General features: G+C 39.6%; 1 protein-coding gene across 3 annotated transcripts in view; it reads right to left on the reverse strand.

The window, feature by feature from the left end:
* Positions 1–21,948, reverse strand: part of LOC122787161 (tyrosine-protein kinase ZAP-70) — a 730,437-nt gene that overhangs the window by 135,820 nt on the left and 572,669 nt on the right. The window lies entirely within an intron of this gene.

Raw genomic sequence — 21,948 nt, forward strand, 5'->3', positions numbered from 1 at the left:
AGCTTTAACAATTGGCTTAAACTCTGGTGTCATTCAAAGGGGATCCAATGTCTGTCTGCCTGGGATGACATGCTGGACAAGCCACGCTGCTTCGCAAGGGACGGCTTGCACCTGTCACCCCTGGGATTCCGGATTTTGGCAAAGGCTCTTGCCACCCCCATAGTACCTTTTTTAGGCAAGGCTCAAATTCTAAACCTACCACCCTAGAACACAACAAAGAAAAAAAACTAAGGGTAATGCTGCTCAATGCCAGAAGTCTAAACCTCAAGATGCACGCACTCGAGGCCCTTCTCAGTATGGAGAACATCGATGTCTGTGCTGTGACAGAAACCTGGTTCAAGGCTCCTGAGAGCACCCCAGCACTATCAGGTTTTACCTCATATCATGCGTTCCGGCCCCAAAATCCGGACAATACCAAGAAAGGAGGGGGGGTATCCATATTCATCAAGGACAACCACACCTCAAGATTGGTGGCAACGCACGATGCATCGGAAACCATCCAGGTGCAATTAACCATAGGCATGACTGCTCTGCAATTTGTAGCATGTTACAGGCCACTCTCGCAAACTCAGGAACCTCACATGGCTTTCCTGAAAACACTGGAGGGGATAAATGTATCTCCGAACACCATCATACTAGGTGACTTCAATTACCCTAATATAGACTGGGAACACTACTCAAGCCCAAACACTCTAGCCCAAAAGTTCCTGGAATTCATAAACTCAAATGCCATGGAACAACTAGTCACCATCCCCACAAGAGGAGAAAACATACTTGATCTCATCATCATGAACATGGGAGCACAATGTTCAACACCGGAAGTATACCCCTCACTGGTGAGATCAGATCACAAACTAATCTCGCTGGAGGTCCTCATCCCGCCCCCCCCCGAAATAAAAAAGACCACAGTAAAGAACTTCTCGAAAGCCGACTTCACACTTCTAAAGACTAGTGTGGTCTCCTTTAAGGCCCCCGAGCCGGCGGTAAACATTACTCAAGCCGCTGAATCACTTACAAATGCCTTCTACCAGCACCTGCAGGGCTGCATGGATCAGGCAATCCCAAGCAAAACAAAGACTCTTTGTACCAAAGGCAAGCGTCCAGTCTGGTGGACCCCAGCCATAAACAAACTCTACAACAAAAGGAGAAAGCTACTCCAAGATAGAGCAAAATCCTTAAAAGGTAAGACATTGCTGATCACTATAAGTAAAAAGCTAAGAGCTCTCACAAAATCATCCAAAGCTAATTTTGAGAGAAAAATAGCTAAGGACTCAAAAGACAATCATAAGGCATTCTTTAGCTATGTCAGAAACCTGGGAGGAAACTCCCAGATATGCTCAGAATTAGTTCAAAATGATGTGAAGATTACTGATCCTACAGACATTGCCAACATACTGGCTGACAGGTTCAGTGCAAACTCCCCCCCCTCCCCCCCAAAAGGAGAGATATCTATACCAAATGATTGTAGCCCCCAAACATCTCTAACGCCCAGGTGAGAACTGCTCTCTCCAAGGCAAAAAACACAGCATCCATGGGACCTGATGGTGTCCCCGGCTGTGTGCTCCACGAACTCAACGAGGAATTAAACCCGCAGTTAGGACAGCTGTTTAATCTTAGTCTCACCTCCAGATATGTACCCAGGGAGTGGCGCACAGCGACTGTGGTCCCACTTCACAAAGGCGGTGCCTCCACCGACCCTGGAAATTACCGTCCCATTAGCTTGACAAGCCTTATCTGCAAAGCCATGGAGAGGATCATAATGGATCTCATAAATAAAGACATAGGGAATTTGCAGACTTTGGATCCAACCCAGTTTGGCTTTGTCAAAGGCAGATCATGCCTTTTAAACTTGGTTGACTTTTTCGAAACAGTCACCAAGGCCATTGATGAGGGAAAGGCAGTCCATACAGCCTACCTCGACCTGGCAAAGGCTTTCGATACAATACCCCACTCGGGTATCATTGAAAAACTCATCAGCTTAAATGTAAACCCATACATCACAAGATGGGTTGCAAACTGGCTGAGTGACAGAACCCACAGGGTCAGAGTTGCTGGCGCCATGTCAGACTCAAAGCCTGTCACAAGTGGTGTCCCACAGGGCTCTGTCCTGGGCCCACTCTTGTTTGGCATCTACTTTTCTGAAGTACAAGCAAACACAGGAGGGTTATGGCTGACAAAGTTTGCAGATGACTGCAAACTGGGCGCCGTAGTCAAAAACACATCTGACACAGATATCCTTCAGAAGGGTCTCACAGAAATGGATAATTGGTGCCAGAGCCATGGCCTAAAGTTAAATGCCAAGAAATGCATAGTCATACCCTTTGGGAAAAACAAGGTTACCCCTAGCTACCATATAGGTGGCAATCTACTGATCACAGAAGAAGTTATCAGGGACCTGGGGACCCAGGTTGACAGTAGCCTTTCATTCGACACTCATATTGCTAAAGTAGTTAGGAAGACCTTCTACATTGCCCACCTTATCATGAAGGGATTCACATCTAGATCAAGGAAGGTCATAGTCTCCCTATACTCATCACTCATCAGAACAATGATTGAGTACAATGCCCCATTCGGAATGTATCTGACCCGACACTTGCAGCAGCTGGAGAGGCCACAAAAGTTCCTCACCAAAAGGATAAAGGGTCTCAAAAATCTGTCTTATGCTGCCCGACTGAAAGAACTCCAGCTCTATTCAATTGCTTACCGCTTGCTCAGAGGTGACCTGTGCCTGACATACAAGGCCATGTCAAACCCAGATTTGATGAACATGCTTCACCTCAAAAAATCTAGATCCCTCAGAGCCACAAGGGCGGGAGACTTAAACCTCGACTCGGTTATTAATAGGACATGCTGGAGGGATAGATTCATCACCCAAAGACTCCCTATGCTGTGGAACAAAATCCCAGTATATGTGAGGCAGAGCACCTCGCTGGCCTTGTTCAAGAGGAATCTTGACCAATGGATGGGAGATCGCAGATATACCCCAGGGGTTACCTCAGTGTCACTGCTCGACAGAGGCACAGCAAAATAATGGGCATAGTTTCTCCAAACTAAAGGGGTGGTGTAAGCCACAAAACTATGGGCTAGGCTTGTAAATGCCCTCGGGCAGATAGCCTAGTATGAACCTATGAACCTATGAACCTATTAAAAACAACAAATTCACTTATTTTGATTAATGATTACAAGTTCCCTTTCCATATTCATAAATTGCCATTTTATGGCATATATAGAACGCTTTTAGATTTAAATGGCAACATTCTATTTTGTATAAACAGCAAAGGTTAAACTGAGTGATTATTGTCAATTTAATACTATCTGTGCAGAATGTGATTGTTACATTCTGTAGCATTCATAGTTCAGGCTTCTATTGTTTCTCTTGAACAACTTTGTCAGTTTGATGTCATGTATAAAACATTAGTTATCTTGGTAGCAACTTAAGTATTATATATGGTCAAGAGGGGATAAAGCAATTACATGACTTGTTATGCATATTTACTTATATAAGAAAATCATCATGCTTCCCCTTGATGTTCAATGTAGTGTATGTCATTTATGACAAGTTAAGACAGTAGTGTTATTATACACAAGCCCATGTTATTAAATCCTGTCTTTAATATCTAAATTCCACAGACTGCTTCATCTTATATGATGATTATATATTTTATGTCTGCATTTATTAAAATCATACATTACATAACTATTGTGTTTTTTTTTTTTTTTGGCTGCTGCTTAGTTATTTGAGAAACCACAAGCTGCAATGTTTATTCTTATTATTAGCTCCTCCCAAGCATATTTACACAGTCCGTAGACTTTAAATTATGAGACCCTAATAGTTTCTTATTTGTTATAAGTATATTTCTATCCTTACCTACACACATATCAGTACTTCAAGCACGGGCAACAGTGCCCACCCAGTTTTTCCAGAATACTATTCACTAATTCATGTGGTGTGCTTCCAGTCTATTCTTAAACTATCCAAACCAATATTTGTCCTGTTTCATTTTACCAGCCTGTTGCATGCAGTGGCCACTCTGCTAGTGAACCACTCAACACAGCTTCCTTTCCCAAAGATATTTCCACAAAGGAAATCTAATGACTCACTAGCACTTCCCAGCAACCCCAAACACCCCTAGAATCAGCTATCCCCATATGCCCAACACGTCTGAGCAAGCTCACTTCCCAGAACATTGCAAAGGGTACTGCACAAGACCAAGTGCTCTTAGTCTTTCACAATAACTCAAACGTCCACTGTTATGTAAGTCCTTAATGTGCTTGGACCAAAATACATTTTAAATATAAAATTGCATTTATTATTTTTTTTTTCAAGAATCAACTTAATGAGCTAAACGAAGTGTTGGGAGACCATCAATTTGTGTACATGTGGTTTAAAACAGCCCTTTTATTATACACTTTTTTTAAAACCAAAAACATTACTGAGAATCATCTCGGAGGCTCCTCAGACCCGTTAAGCATTATCATCAAGATCCACGAACAAAACAAAAAGATGAGTTAAACAAACCACAGGAAGCCGTAGTGGAATCCAAGATAACTTTACTGGAAACTTGTAAGCGCTTTCGTGTTACAAAATCCAAACACTTCTTCAGACAAGTTCTCCTTGTTTCCTATTGCTGTTTAAATACACATCTCAATTATCTCATTTATTCAGTTACAAACAATTAAACCAATATTTCAATTAAATAATACCAACCATAGTTTTGTGTTTAATGTTGTGCAAAAAGTAGGAACAAACCCCAGGGGAGGACCGTGGCATTTAAAGCTAGAAGAATGTGAGTTGCTTTGGCAACTAAAAACAAATGCACACATCCACCCTGGGATAAATGAAACATGTTCCATTAAATGTTTATTAAAACAAAAAGCACTCTTAAGATAATTTAAACATATTTAATATTTAAAAACACTTTCTACAAGCAAATGTATATAACACATAAAAAATTATGTCACATAAAAATCAATTTTTTTATCCAAATGTATTTAAACATATCAGATTAACTTATTTTGATGTGTGTTAGTCGGGGATGTTGTTTATCGAACTTTGTTCACAAAATTCTGTTTTTAAATTGTGTTTATGAATTTAATTTATAAATTCAGTTTATAAATTCTGTTTAAAAACAAGCTAGGCTTGCTATAGTTAGAAAATAAATAGGTATATATTTTTTAGCGTTTACAACATATTGGTATTTGAACACACTTTGGCTTAGGTTTTTAACTTTAGGTAATGTATTTTGTAAAAACAACATTGTTTTTAAAAAGAACTGTTCTTAATAGAGTACTTAGTTTTTAGCCTTTGCTAGGGCAGAACTTATTTAGTTATTCAATTATTTAATTATTTAATTGAAATATTGGTTTAATTGTTTGTAACTGAATAAATGAGATAATTGAGATGTGTATTTAAACAGCAATAGGAAACAAGGAGAACTTGTCTGAAGAAGTGTTTGGATTTTGTAACACGAAAGCGCTTACAAGTTTCCAGTAAAGTTATCTTGGATTCCACTACGGCTTCCTGTGGTTTGTTTAACTCATCTTTTTGTTTTGTTCGTGGGTTTCCAACTCTTTGGAGTTTATTTTGATTATCATCAAGATGTCTCTGTTACCATAGCAACCTGAGAGCACCTCTTTCTGTTAGTGTGCCTGTGTACTACATACCAAAGGCTCGCAATGCTCCTGAAGCAAAGCTTCACTTCCCTGCACCATCAAGCCTAAATTCCCTCCCTTTCAGCGAGGCAGCAGCCAGAAAAACAACAGAGCAAACAGATCAAAAAAAAAAAAACCTTCCAACAAGCCACCACAACAAGAGACAACACACTCCTCCAGCCCTCCCACCTCTCACTCAGCAGACGTACAAACAATTTTCTGCCAAAATATCCCAAATCACAGTTCTATCCACCCCCTTCCCCAGGATACAGGCTAAAACACCAAATGTCTCTTCCTAATTCACAAGCATCAGTAAACCTCAATCACAAGCTGCAACCCACAGCTTCCAAAGACGAAAATGGAAACATATAACAGCTGCCAGACACAGCTGCAGCCATATACACCATGTCAGGCTTAACCAAACAGTACTCGAAGCTATGATACCTGCCATAATTGATATTAATTATATTTAGACAGAATAATATTGACATTTGTACTAGCTGCCAGACACAGCTGCATCCATGCACACCATATCAGGATTTCTCAAACAGCACTTGGAGATTTGATACATGCCATAACTGATATTAACTATGTTTAGATAGAATAATAATGACATTTGTCCTAGCTGCCAGACACAGCTGTATCCATGCACACCATATCAGGGCTGATCAAACAGCACTTGTAGCTGTGATACCTGCCATAACTGATATTAACTATATTTAGACAGAATAATAATGGCATTTGTACTAAGATCTTGCTACTATTTATTTAACCAGGATATACTTGACATTTCTAAATCATACTTTAACCGAAGAAGGCATTAGTCTCCATGACAGCATTATTTTTTCAAAACACTCTAATGTTACTGCTATTATATATGATGTTAATTTGTTACATTTGAGTCTGAACTCTGATGAATGGTACCTTGTTGAATTAGTTAATTAATTACTTAAATTATTATAAGTAAAATCAATGAAAAATTAACAAGATAAGTATTAATTGATTTCAAGTGGGGGAATAGAAACTTCTATGTTTGTATTATATGTTGCTTTGTTTGGCTTATATATAATGTAAATAGTAACCCATCTTGACCTACCTTTGTTTGTGAAGAATTATTGGACTCTTTGAACATTCTGAATAAATCATTACTGTTTCTCAGTTGTTTAAGAATATCTCCTTTATTAAAAAATAAAATTAGATGACAAGTGATGTATCATATCACTTGATACTTTGAGAGATGTAGTTGTAAGAGTTATTTTTTAGGACAGATATCTTGGAATCAGTTTTTTGTTTCTTCTTTCTAGCATCAGTCCAATGATTTGTTTTTGTTTTTTAATTCTTTTAAGAGTGGGGCCATCCATTCCATTTCTTCTGGGATAGATACTATGTTGTTGTTTTTGATTAATATAGTAGCTTCTTCTAAGTCATTAAGAGTTCTCATCTCATTGGCAAAAAGTATTTTTATCTTGTCTGGAAAGGCCAGCTGTGCTTGGATGTTGTTTTGTTTCAACAGTTTTATTATTGCCCAGACTTTTTTCCTTTGTTCTAGTATCCTGGAAAAATAATCGCTGTCAAACCTTAACAGGCTTTGATTGTATTTTAAGGGCGATTTTCTCCAAGCAGATTTTAATATTAGCTCCTTGTGCAGAAATGAAAGAAATTTTATAACTATGGATCTAGGTTCATAGGTGTGTACTAGGCTAATTGCCTTGGTGCCTTTACAAGCCAAGCCATAGGATTACCCTGGTATAGTGCCACCCAATCTTAGTTCTCAGTGCCTCTGTCGAGTAGAGCCACTGGTGTTATCCCCGGGGTGAATTTTCTGTTTCCCAGCCACTCATCAAGATTTCTCATCAAGAGGGTCAGCGAGGTGCTCTGCTTGACATGCATGGGAAGTCTGTTCCATAGCATGGGCAGTCTGTGGGTTATGAACCTATCCCTCCAGCATGTTCTGTTAATTGTGGAAATGAGGTTGAGGTCTCTGGAGCGTGTGGTGCGGATGGATTGGGATTTCTTTAGATATAGCATTTCTAACAGAGCTGGGTCAGAGATGGCTTTGTAAGTCAAGCAGAGATCACCTCTAAGTAGGCGATATGAGACAGAAAATAGTTGGAGTTTTTTGAGTCTGTCCATATAGGGCAAGTGTTTAAGCCCTAGGATCCTCTTTGTGAGGTACTTTTGCGGCCTCTCCAGTTGTTGCAGGTGTCTAGTGAGGTGCATGCCAAATGTGGCACTGTACTCGATGACTGGCCTAATGAGGGAAGAGTAGAGGGAAACAATGACCTCTTTCTTCCTGGATGCAAAACCCTTAGTAATGAGATGTGCCACATAGATTGACTTTCTGACCACAGTGACAATGTGGTGATCAAAAGAGAGGTTACTGTCAACCTGTGTTCCCATATCTCTTATAATGTCTTCCATGTTCAGTGGACTACTATCAATGTTGTAATTCATGGGAACTGGGTTTTTCCCTAAGGGGATGACGACACATTGTTTGGCATTGAGATTAAGGCCATAGTTCTGACACCAGTCGGTCACAGTGATGCCATTCTGTAGGATGTCAACATCACTTGGGGGAGTTAATAACAGCTCCCAACTTGCAATCATCTGTGAACTTTGTCAGCCAGAGTCCCTTTGTGTTGGCCTGGACTTCAGAGAAGTAGATACCAAACAGAGGACCTTGTTGAGTTAGAAGTAGGTTTCCTCAGTGCTCTATGCGCCCCTTCAATTCCAAATGAAAGTCCCTCTTTCAAGTCTAAAAATTCAGGAATCCAGGTTGTTAAGAATGAAATAATGTCTTCTCCTTCAGTGTTTTCAGGCAGATCAAAGATCCTTGTGTTTTTTCTTCTTTACCTTTTTGTTAAGCAGCTATGTATTCTGTTTAAACAGAAATTCTTTTTGGAATTCTTCCTCTTTGAGTCTCCCTTTAATGTCATTTAGAGAAGTCTCTATATTTGTTATTTTTGTATGGTGTTGCTGTAATCGTTTCTTAAGAGTAGCAGTCTATCTTTGAGAATTTAATTTGAAGTTTTCTAAGTCATTTTTAAAGCCATCAATCTTCAAAGATAGTTCCTGAAAGGTAGATGTCATCAATTGAATTTTTTTTCAAAGCTGCATCTGGATGAGAATTCCTTGAGTTGTTCATATTCAGTGACTCAATATACCTCCAAGTTACTTGATGGGAACATTTTTGTTTATCTCTACCAAAACTGATATTTATGTAGTTTAGTAGTTTATCTATACATTTCTGACATTTTAAACTTGAAAATAATAAAACTTTCCTATATTATTATACTAGTTTATGGAGCTCTCAAAATTCACTTCTCTCAGTTGGCCATCAAGGCTCCAACCCCCCAAACAGCTTACATCTAAGACATTGTGTTCTGATCCAGGGGTGTAATTGTTTCACTGTACTCAGCACTCATTGAGCTGATCACTGTGATTAATGCCCCTTTCAGTTTGTACTTGTCCAACATTTGGCACAAATGGAATGACCACAGTGCTTTCTCACTAAAATATTAAGAGCCTAGAACATAATAACAATGCAGACCATCTCAAAGCATTGTCCCTCTTCTCAGTATCATACAGGCTACTGAGTGGTAACCTCTGCCTCATGTATAGATCTTCAACAGACCTTGTTCTGTCAGACCTATTATATCTTTAGAAGTCCAGTGGTATCATAAATACCCACTCAAGGGATCTCAATCTATTTTGCAAAATAAATAGAACATGTTAGAGGGGTAAGTTTGTATCAAAGATAATAACTCTTCTAAGGAACTGTCTTCCACTCCACATAAATCAAAGTACTTTTCTTTCTCTGTTCAAATGTATGGTCTTCCACTCCACATAAATCAAAGTACGTTTCTTTCCCTGTTCAAATGTAATTTGGATGAATGGATGTGTAACAATAAATTGACCTTCACCCCCAGGTTAGCACCCCTGTCCTCATGGATTAGGGAAAACATTGCCTTGCCCATCTCTGGGTTATTTGTATGCAAAATATAAAGGTTAAAAACTACTACTGGCACATAAGGATAGGCTTCTTATGATTCCCACAGGTCAACAGCCTGCTAAGTAGTTATGAGTCTGTTAACATAATGACACAGTATCATCCTTCAATTCTCAAAGCCACTTGACCCTCGAGAACTCTGGTTTTAAAGTGTTAAGTCCATATACTTATCATTTCGAATATATTCAAACTGTAAAATCATAACCCTTTCAAGCATACATTAGGATAAGCCAATTAAATGAAGCTGAACTCCCTGGGAACTACAGCATAAAATGTGGCCACTTATTAGTAGTCCTTTCTTTAACTTTATTATACCACATAGTTATCTGTATGTCATATATCTCCTACATTACTAGCATTCACAATCGCAAAATACATGAAGCCAGCTACCCAAAGCTCAAATGTTATATCTCTAGCACTTTGTACTTGCTGATAAAATCATGCTAGTGTATAAATAAATAATATAATATTTATTTATTTATTTATTTAAATTAATTAATTTATTTACAGTTTGTTAACCAGGAGAGTCCCTTGGGCCAAGATGAGCCCTTTTTCAATGGAGGCCCGGGGAGAAAAGCTCCATGTACAGACATATAAAACAAAACAAAAGTCAACAAAAATCAAAATGAATTAATACAGAAATAATACAAAGCAATTATATGAGCTCGATCATCAAAAGTTAATTCAAAGTATTACACAACTCTAAGTATATTGCACTACACTAATATTAACAAAAATCAAGTTGATATAATGTTACTAGTATCAGTGTAACTTTATAGAACAAAATAATAACTGGTTCTGAAAAACCTGGGTTGATGAGAATTCAAATTTTGGGTGGATTCCAAATGCCTACAATGTGAAAGGCATAGAAGGGAGAAGTAAAGGAGGAATAAAGTATTGTATTAAATAGAGTTATGGGAAAGAAAGGCTTAGGGGAAGTTGGGGTAGAGAGGGTAGTTGGGAGGAGGTTAGGAAAGGTGAGAGCAGGAGCATTCCCAAGTGGAAGAGAGATGGGAGTGAAGTAAAGTCTTAAAAGAGGAGAGGTTCTGGGTGGTTCGGATATGGGGAGGAAGCAAACTCCATTTACAGCAAGCACTTGCCCTCACCTACCTTCTACCATCTCTAACCTATGGTGCACCATTTTTAACTTCCCTAAAACTAAAGCTAGAATCCCATTACAATAACACTGCCAAACTTGCTACAGGTAGTCACCACTCTTCCCATCATTGCTCTGCCCTAAGTAAACTACAATGGCTAGAGTTTCCTCATCCTCACCACCTATTGATTATTCGGCTAACCATTTCACATAAACTCATCCATAAGCCATCATACTGTCCTGCTCTCAGTTCCCTACTTGCCCTTTATTCCCCATGTCGGCCCCTTCGATCTGACCACCAGCACTTACTTCAAATCCTTAAACCAAATCTACCTACAGGAAATCTCTTATACTTCTGGACCATTGCCAGACTATGGAATAACCTCCCTTCCACTATACGTAGTGAAACACATCCCTCAAACTTCAAAACTACCCTTCACAATCATCCCCTTTCCAACTGGATATGTAACTGCACTAATGCATCTATCTTTTCCTTTGATGCAGTTACCTGACTTACCTCTGTATAAATCTCAGCCTTGCTTCCAAGCCTCATAATCTACAGAATAATCTGTATTGCATATTCACTAACATCCTCAACCATTCTGTCTTTCCACTAATTGCTGTAACTGTATTAACCAGTGTCCCTCCTGCTACTAACCTAATGTCCCTTGTCACTACTCTAAAATGTATCTGTAAATCTGTATTCTCCCTGCTCTTAATTCTATATTCCCACAATTTATTTAGTAGATGCACAAATACTGTACCACTTATCTGTTCCACTTAGGTATATGTTACTCATTCTTACGTTCCTCTCATGGTTACATTGGATTTCTATTCATATTTGTGGATTATATTCATTATATCTTGTAAATATGCATGAAAACTCTTGTGATGTTTCCTTTGCTTTTGCTGCTTATTTCATATTTGTATATTGTTATATTAATATGTTATATTGTTATCTTATATTGTTATGCTGTTTTTTCTTTGTATTGGAACTTTTTGCCCTCAAGCCTCAACTGAAAATGGCCTCTTCTTGGCCCAGTGGACTTTCCCAGTAACAAATGTCACTAAATAAATAAATAAATGTTAGAGAAAATGACAGTAGAAGTTGCTCAGGGGTATGTAAGGGTTTGTACACTTCAAGGAAATTCTGATTATTGGACCTCAGGGATTGCTCAGGGAGATGCATAGTAAGGATGAAGAAGAGGGAGGGACATTGCGATGGTTTAAAGATAAGCTTGCGATCAGTAGAGAGCTGAAAGAAAAGGAGACAGTTGGGGAGTTCCAGCCAGTTCAGGGACCATGAGGTGATGCAATGGTGGGAGGAGGATTTGGAACTGGTGGCAAACTTGACGATTTTTTTATAACGGGATGCCAGTTTTGCCTTACAGGTGGCTTGTAGAGTGTTAAGGAGAGGGGCCCCATACATGAGGGAGGAGAGGAGGTAGGTGTTTGAGAGGGTAAGCTTGGATAAAGGGGTAAGGAAGCAATTATGACGATAAAGCATTCTGAGCTTCTGGTGAGTTTTCTTGATGTTTGTTTGGAGGTGAATGTCAAGCTTTAGTTATTCATCAATGTGAACACCCAGAAGCTTAGTGTTGGGAATTATTTCAATAGGAGTCATGTTTTGGCTTACTATAGAGAAGGAGTTCTTATCTATTTTGGTATTCCTAGATGGAGTAAAGATAATACTTTTGGTTTTAGATGCATTCTCTGTGCTATTAAAGGTGACTTGAGTTATGTGCATGAGTTTGGATAGAGAATCAGCAGAGCAGATGATTCAACGATGAAAATTGTTAATGATGTTGAATAGTAAAGGTCTCGGGATGGAGCCTTGGGAGACACCTGTCAGAATGTCAAGTAAGAAGAGGTACAGTTATTCCACTTGACAGCTTGCTGCCTATTTGAGAGGTAACTAGAGAACTAGTTGATGGAAGAGGAGGAGGGATTAAGTTGGGAGAGTTTAGACAAAAGTAGGCTATGGGAAATGGTATCAAATACCTTAGATAGGTCTAGGAGAAGGGTGGCTACAATATTTCTAGAGTTGCAACATGGTTGATGTTGTTAAGGAAGCATAGAAGAGCTGTGGTGGTACTGTGCCTGAGTCTGAAACCATGCTGAGTTGGCGTTAACAGTTGGTAGCCTAAGAGGTAAGGTAATAGCTGCTGGTGGATACATTTTTCAAGAATTTTGGATATAGGGGAGGGAATGTCTATGGGGCGGAAATTGGAGATATCAGTATTATTGCCCCCTTTGTGTAAGGGAATGATGAAGGCCTTTTTCCAGATGAGGGGTACATAGGACTCTTGGACAGAACGACTGATTAGAATGCAGATAGGGAGAGCTGTACCGCCAGCGGCTAACTTGAGGAATATTAGATGGTAAGTTGTTTGGAGGATTAGAAGATGGTTTTAGTTTTTGGAGGAGTTTTTTTTTTTATAGTATTGGCAGGAATGGGTTTGAGGGTGAAAGGAGGAGTGGTGCTGGAGCTGGAGGCTGAGGGAGATGAGTTATATGTGAAAGTAGTGGATAGAGGTAACAAGTTGTTTTGGAAGGATGCGATGAGCTTGGATATGGAGTCTATGAAGAAGGAGTTAAATTTGGAGGCTATGATATGATCAGTGGAGCTAGGGTCAGGGTAAGGACTGTCTTTTTGGCCAGAACTAAGGACGGCAGAGATACCACTCGAAAATTTCTTGGGGTTGGATTTGTGAATGTTTTGAAGCTTAGAGTAGAAAGATGTGCGATAGGAAGTAATTGTTTTTTTTAACTCTGCTACAGAGTTGTTTGAATTCTGTAAGGGAGCTAGGGGTTTGTATTTTAGGTAGTTTTCATGATTTATTGTGGGTATGCATGAGGGTTATTGTTTCTTTAGAAAGCCAGGGGGCAGTTTTGGATTTCATTCTTTTAATTCTAAGTGGAGCTAAGCTATTAAGTATGTTAATGAATGAAGTATTAAAGTAAGTCACAGCATGGTCTAGTGGAAGAGTTTTTAGAGGGTTTCAGTTCATTTCTTTCAATCAGTCAGAGAAGGATTCAGGTGTAAAATTTGTGAGATTACGGGTTAAGATATAACTATGTTGTATGTGAAGGGAGGAAAGTGAGTGGTGTATGAGGGAGGGGAAGTGATCGCTAAGGGATTCGGGCAGATATTATGGGGATGGGAAACCAATATCCAGTCGAGGATGCTGCCAGAGGAATTATGTCTGTTAGGCCTAGTAGGAGAGTTTATTAATTGGGAGATGTTGTAAAGGTTTATGTTCTGGGAGTTGTTGCCTGAGGGAATAGAAGTCTAGTTAATGTTAACATCCCCAAGTATGATTTCTTTCATTATTTATAGTAGATGAAAACCAAGAGAGGATATCAAGTATGGGGATTTGTTACCGGGTGGAATATATGGGGTGGCTATGAGAGAGGCCAAGAGAGGATATCAAGTATGGGGATTTGTTACCGGGTGGAATATATGGGGTGGCTATGAGATAGGCCAAGAGAGGATATCAAGTATGGGGATGTTGTTACCGGGTGGAATATATAGGGTGGCTATGACTTGTTACCGGGTGGAATATATAGGGCGGCTATGAGATAGGCCAAGAGAGGATATCAAGTATGGGGATGTTGTTACTGGGTGGAATATATAGGGCAGCTATGAGAGAGGCCAAGAGAGGATATCAAGTATGGGGATTTGTTACCGGGTGGAATATATAGGGTGGCTATGACTTGTTACCGGGTGGAATATATAGGGCGGCTATGAGATAGGCCAAGAGAGGATATCAAGTATGGGGATGCTGTTACTGGGTGGAATATATAGGGTGGCTATGAGATGTTACTTGGTGGAATATATAGGGCGGCTATGAGTTGTTACCAGGTAGAATATACAGGGCGGCTATGACTATGCTTTTGTGGCTGTTGATTTATAGTAAGGCCAGAATTAATTCGGCTGTAGAGAATTGAGGTATAGGGTTGGTGTAGGGTGTCAAAGTTAGAGAGGAAGAAAAAAGTAGAGCTACTCCACCTCCTTTTTTTTGTATTCTGTCGTGTCTTAGGATTCTCTAGTTGGGGGGGGGGGTTCAGAGTCTTTAATTTGAGGTTTGATCATGTTTCAGAGACTGGTACAATATCAGGCTGGTTATGGGAGAGCTAGGTGTGGAAGTCTGGTCATTTATTACAAAGGCTTTGGGCATTTATTGTAGTGAAAAGGAGAGATTTGTGGAGAGAGGGGGAAGGAGTTGTGGCTGAGTTGGTATTGTGGTTGGCAGGGGGGCCAGGGTTTGGGTAATAAGTTCAAGAAGACAGGATAAGTGTTTTGTAGGGCTCCCAGAGCAGAGGTTGGAAGGGTGGAAGAGAATGGGATATGGATTTTGAGGGATGGACGCTATATTAGATGTGGCAAGAAGCTTTTTGTTAAAGAGGAGATAATTGTGGGTATGGCAGAGATATGGAGAAATAATGTCAGAGTAGAGGGGTACTTTTCTGGGATGAGTAGAGGTTATGTGGAAGGAAGGGGAGAGAGTGGTATCAGGGAAGCAGGTAAGGTGGAGTAGAAGGTAGAGCGAGGTGGGAAGTATTGTGAGTACTGACTTTGTAGATATAGAATACATAGTTGTTGTGGTGCAGTGTGGAGGTATGCTTTGATACAAAGAGGATGGATATAGGAGATTAGGTGGGTTCTGTTAGGTTATATGTTGCAGTTAGGGGTGAGATTAGCAGTGGGGATAGGGTGGGATAATTAGAGAGAGGGATGGGAATAGTTAACAAAGAGGTGGGTGTGGTGTGATTTGATAGGCTGAAACAGATGAGGGAGTAGCTTTGTGGATAAAAATGTGGAAGTAGTGAGGGTAGGTGATATGACGGGAACTACAGATGGGAGAGAAATTCTCAGAGAAAATAAAAGTGACTTTGCGTATTTAGACAATAATATAGAATAAAGTGCTGGAAATTAAGAGTGGGGGTGTGCTGCCATCTAGTGGCTTAACTATGACCAATTAAATTGAGAGGAGTTCAACTGACTAGGGAAGAAAAAGGGGTTACCAGGGGGGTGGAAGAGCTGGTAGAAGGAGACTGCTTTAGAATTGTTAGTATACACGCCATGGAATCAGGTTGTAGCCTGCTATAGGGCCCCAACCATGTCCCAAGACTCACACTCCATGTTCCTAAGCACCCTAGAGAATATTAAGGTCCAACCTAACACTCTCATACTGGGAGATTTCAACTACCCCTCCATTAAATGGGAAAACTACTCATGTACCAATACACTTGCCCAGTGTTTCCTGGAATTCATTAATTCCAATGCCCTGAACCAGCTTGTTCTTACCTCCACTAGAGGTAGCAACATCCTTGACCCAGTCATTACTAACATGGGCAACCATTGCTCTACACCAATAGTCAGCTCCTCCCTGGTTAGATGCGACCACAAACTAATTACTTTGGAAATCCACATCCCACCCCCCACCCCCCACACCCGCAAGGAAACCACCATGAAAAACTTCTCCAAAGCTAACTTTGAGCTCCTAAAAACAGAGGTGGCTAAGTTCACTGCACCCATGCAAATGGAGATCATTTGCATGACTGCTGAATCATACATCAATGCACTGTACGAACACATACACAAATGTATGGATCTCACCATACCCAATAGAACCAAGACACTCTCTCCAAAAAAAGGAAGCCAGTCTGGTGGTTCCCTGCCATAAACAAACTCTACAACAGAAGGACGAAACTGATGTGGAATAAGATGAAGTCCCAAGACTGGAAAAACTCCCTTATCAGTCTCAACGAAAAGGTGAGATCCCTCATCAAATCCTCTAAAGCTAGCTATGAAAACAGAATTGCAGCAGATAGTAAAGACAACCACAAGGCCTTCTATAGTTATGTTAAGAATCTCTACAGCAATATTCAGATTTGCTCTGAGCTACTGCACAATAGTACCTCCTATACCGAGCCAACAGATATTGCCAATATATTCGTAAGGCTGTGGAAACTAACGCACTAGCCAAACATGTTATTGAATTCTCTACTCATTCATTTTGTTTTAGAGTTTTGCAAGTGCTACCACAGAATGTCAGAGGTGGTGACTCAGAGAATGACTTAGCACTCACAGAGTTGAACTGGATATTAAGATTAGGTGCACATATACCCCCAGGTATAAATAATTATTTATCTATCAAGCCAGTATTAATATCCAGAAAGTGATTGTTTTATATGTATTTTATATTTATGTGAATTATAGCGCATATTTTGAATATAAATGCATGTTTCACATTCAATTGTTATATACATATATCTATATTCATATTATATGTATATAGTGTCACCTTTATAATACATACATATCTATATTTGTTTTTTATATAGCTCTTGGCTTCATACAGGAACACAAATATCTATGAAATATATGTCCTTACATGAGTTATTATTAATTTCATAGATTTACATATAATTCACTATAAGTATACCTCCATATACAAAGTTGACAAATTTGAGGAATATAGTTGTTCTGATATGAAATTTGTTTATAACTGATATGATTAACAGTATCACTAAATACTTATGGTACTGCTTCACTCATATATATTTTTTATAAATTGTATGAATGATTCGTCTGTGTTTATTATTATTTTTTATTTTTTATTTTTTATATTTTTTATATTTTTTATCTACATAGATTTGCATGATGGTTCACCTAGTAATATATGTAGACATAATTTATATTTTTTCTGTATAATCAGAACTACATGAGATTCTAATAGAACGAACATATACATATCCTAAAGATAACATGATTCTATTTAAATCATTTGTATATATTTTTTATTAATGAATATTTAAATAAGGAAAAAATTTTTTTATTTTTGTTACAAATAATATTTGTGAAACAAGTGCCATTTTAAATGAAGGTTTTAAAAGAATTATTTTATTTTAATTAATTAAAAAGTTTCCCACGCTTAGCGGATGTATATAAACACAACAGCTGTTCAGTAATACAATCTGATGAAGCGTGGACGGACCACGCGAAAGCGCTCATTTTTTGTTCACCTAATAAAAGTTTTGGATATTTTCTGAGCCGCCAGAGTCTTCTTGACCAGTTATAAGTGATTTGCATTGGATATCCTGATATTCCTCCTTTGTGGTTGGTATCTCACTACCATTTTTTGCTGTTCCGGAGTTTTCTTGGTGAGAAAACCATTCAGCAGGGACCCCGACTATTCCTTTTACATATTGCCAATATACTGGCCGACAGATTCAGTGCCAACTTTACCCCTCTCTCCCCCCTAAGGGACCGATCACAATACCAGTAGATTGCCAGGCACCCAGTATTACTACCGCACAGGTTAAAACAGCACTGTCTAAGGCCAAGAATACAGCTTATATTGGACCTGACAATATCCCTGGCTGTGTTCTACATGAACTACAGAGTGAACTGGCACCTCACCTGCCCTGTTCAATCACAGCCTCACCTCGGGCTTTGTTCCTACCAAATGGCACACTGCTACAGTCATCCCTCTCCACAAAGGAGGAGTGACTACAGACCCTAGGAACTATCGCCTCATTAGCCTCACAAGTCTGATATGCAAAGCTCATGGACCTAATGAACTAGGATATAGGGAATTTCCAAACACTGGATCCCACACAGTTTGGTTTTGTGAAGGTTAGTTCATGCCTGCTCAACTTGGTCAACTTCTTTGAGTCAGTCACCAAAGCTATGGATGAAGGCAAGGTGGTTCATACAGCCTACCTTGATCTGGCCAAGGCCTTTGATACCATTCCCCACTCAGGAATCATAGAAAATCTCACTAAGCTAGGCATCAACCTCTGCATCACTAAGTGGGTTGCAAACTGGCTCACAGGTAGAACACACAGTGTGAAAGTAGCTGACTCCAAGTCAGACTGCCAACCAGTCATGAGTGGAGTCCCACAGGGTTCGGTCCTGGGTACTCTCCTGTTTGGTATCTACTTCTCTGAAGTCCAGGCCAAAACAAAGGGACTCTGGCTGACAAAGTTCACAGACAATTGCAAGTTGGGAGCTATTATTAACTCCCCAAGTGATGTTGACATTTTACAGAAAGGCGTCACTGAGCCCAACGACTGGTGTCAGAACCATGGCCTTAAGCTCAATGCCAAAAAATGTATCGTCATCCCCTTTGGAAAAAAACTGGTTCCCATGAATTACCACATTGATGGTAGTGCACAGAACACAGAAGGTGTTATAAGAGATCTGGGAAGAGAGGTTGACAGCATCCTCACTTTTAACCATCACATTGTCACTATAGTCAGACGTCCTTCTATTTGGCACATCTCATTACTAAGGGTTATGCATCCAGGAAGAAAGGTCTTTGTCTCCCTCTACTCTTTCCTCATTAGGCCATTCATTGAGTACAATGCCTCATTAGGCATGTGCTTCACTAAACACCTGCAACAACTGGAGAGGCCAAAAAATACCTCACAAAGAGGATCCTAGGCCTTAAACATTTGTCCTATATGGACAGATTAAAAAAACTCCAACTATTCTGTCTCATATCACCTACTGAGAGGCGATCTCTGCTTGACTTACAAAGCCATGTCTGACCCATCTCTGTTAGAAATGCTACATCTGAAGAAATCCCAATCCCTCCGCACAACACGCTTCAGAGACCTCAACCTCATTACCACAATCAACAGAGAAATCTTGATGAGTGGAAGGCAAATAGAAAATTCACCCCAGGGATCACACCAGTGGCTTTACTCGACAGAGGCACTGGGAACTAAGGTTGGGTGGCACACTGCCAGGGTAATCCTATGGGCTAGGCTTGTAAAGGCTCCAGGGCCATTAGCCTAGTACACACCTATGAACCTACCTATCAACCTATGAATGATATTTAACAAAATCCCAGGGAACACTTAAGGAACATACACTCAATACACTCTCTGTAGGGAGTGGGTAGATGGAGCAGAGGTGGTTTATATAATTCAGATGCACTTCCTTTTAATGGAATACTTATCTGACCCCCAAAGTGTTGACTGTGGAGGGGGGGGGGGGCACCCGTGGTTAGTATACACATACAAGCTAAAATGAGAGTAAACTTGAGTTAAAGAAAGCAAAAACAGTTTAGAGCAAGAACAGCTGAATAGGTCTGCCAATGGAAGCAGAATAATGCATGGATTGGGGGGATCCTACAGTGAGACCCTAGCTTTACTTAAAACAGATTCAACAGTGTAATAGGTAATATGACTAAACCTTCTCAGGAGTTAGTGCAGAAAAAAGGAGTGTAAGTAACAGTTACGCACAGCCTCCCCAAAAACAAATCATGCAGATATAATTCAGTAGATACACTATAAACCCATGGAATGTGCAGGAGCAACTCCAACAATTACAGTCACTAAACGGATTAGCATCATACTCTAAACTATATACTTAGCGAGAGAGTTACAACCAGTATGACATTTCTGAGCTAGATTCCACGCTGTTAACATGAGCAGAGACATTCAGTCTATGACTTAAAACATCTGTGGCAACTGCATTGCATCAATTATTGCAAAAATGGGGCAAATGCGGAGCAGAAAAGGATATATAGTGGCATTGAATGCATTATTGCAATTAATTATTATCAACTCGAGCAGATTGCAGGAGTGAGTGGCACACTGCAAACACATATGTGACTGCTCTAGGGTAGAGCTGTGCCAAATGACTTAAAAATAGCAGCTGGCCATGCTATTAGCATTTACTGCAGTTGAAATACTATGGAATAGTCCGGGGAGAATGTAGAACTGCACCTAATTGAATTAGTTAACAGCTGGTCATGCTATGAGCATTTACTGCAGTTGAAATACTATGGAATAGTCCGGGGAGAATGTAGAACTGAGCCTAATTGAATTAGTTAACAGCTGGCCACACTATGAGCATTTACTGCAGTTGAAATGCAGTAGGTAGCCAAGGGGCACTGTAAGCATCTACCACTTACAGATTAGCTAATAACTGTTCAATGGAGTAAGTCACACTCAGAGTGTAATGATTCCACAAGTACAGATGAAGGTAGGTCAACAAATAGCAATCAGGTCTCTGTAGGAGGATTATCACTGCAGGTAACAGGTAAAACGTAGTCTACAGCATGTCTCATGGAGTGAGCATTTGTAGTTTCCAAATGGTAAAGTGAGGACACGTTTACTTAATGGAGAAGACTACTACAGTACCTGCCAGTGAGTGATTTGACTACCAACATATAAACATAAGGGCATTGCATGGAGCAGTAGGGAGTGCTTCGAGCATGTAACATCAACTGGGCAAATACAGTCAGAGCGAGTAGCATGCTGCCAGTGCTAATCGCACAGGTTGACCATTGCAGGCATACAAAAGCAACATACAACTATAACATTAAACATCGCAGTACAGCTGGGATTAGATAATGCTAGCCACATTTTTCATGCCATAATTTATAGCTATGCTTAGCAAGTTTTTTTGACTACTGATGTTAGTATTTCTATGTCATTTAACCAGGTCAGTCTGTATTTGTTATTTTATTGTCATTTAGGTAAAATGAGAATTTAAAAAGCGTTTTTATAATTCTTTTTCTACAATGGGATTCTCTTCTATAGTGTTTAAGCCCTTAACCACACTAAGTACATATAGCATTTTGTCATTCTAACTCCTCATCTAGACTATGACAATCATTCTAATCCTGTACACACACACACACACACACACACACCCACACACACACACACATTTATATATATATATATATATATATATATATATATATATATATATAAATGTCTACACAACTACTCAAGGAGTCCCACAGTGGTGGTGCTGCGGTAGCATTGTCGTCTCACAGTAAGACGCTGTCCGGTTAGATTCTCAGCTACAGCGTCTTCTGCGTGGAGACATGCGTGAATGGGCGTACCTTCGTTGAAGGTTGTGCATCAGGGCTGGTAACTCGGCACGTAAAAATCAACTACCAATCATTAGCAGACCGGAGTGCCACTGTGGCGACCCCTAACCGGGAAAAGCCGAAAGACACAATACAACTACTCAAGGAAATTAACAAAACTTCAAATTCGCAAATGTTTGCTTATTAGTTGCTAATATCCTGAAAAAAGTAATGAATACAAACTTGTGTATCAATGAATTACATTTCAAATGTTTTATTAATTATGCAAATTGTCTTCCCAAACTGCATCTTAAAATGGATACTTGCCCAGCGGAACATACCTGTAA

This window comes from Protopterus annectens, chromosome 13.part0 (genome assembly GCF_019279795.1).
Source record: "Protopterus annectens isolate FY-2018-M chromosome 13.part0, PAN1.0, whole genome shotgun sequence".
Lineage (NCBI taxonomy): Eukaryota > Metazoa > Chordata > Ceratodontiformes > Protopteridae > Protopterus > Protopterus annectens.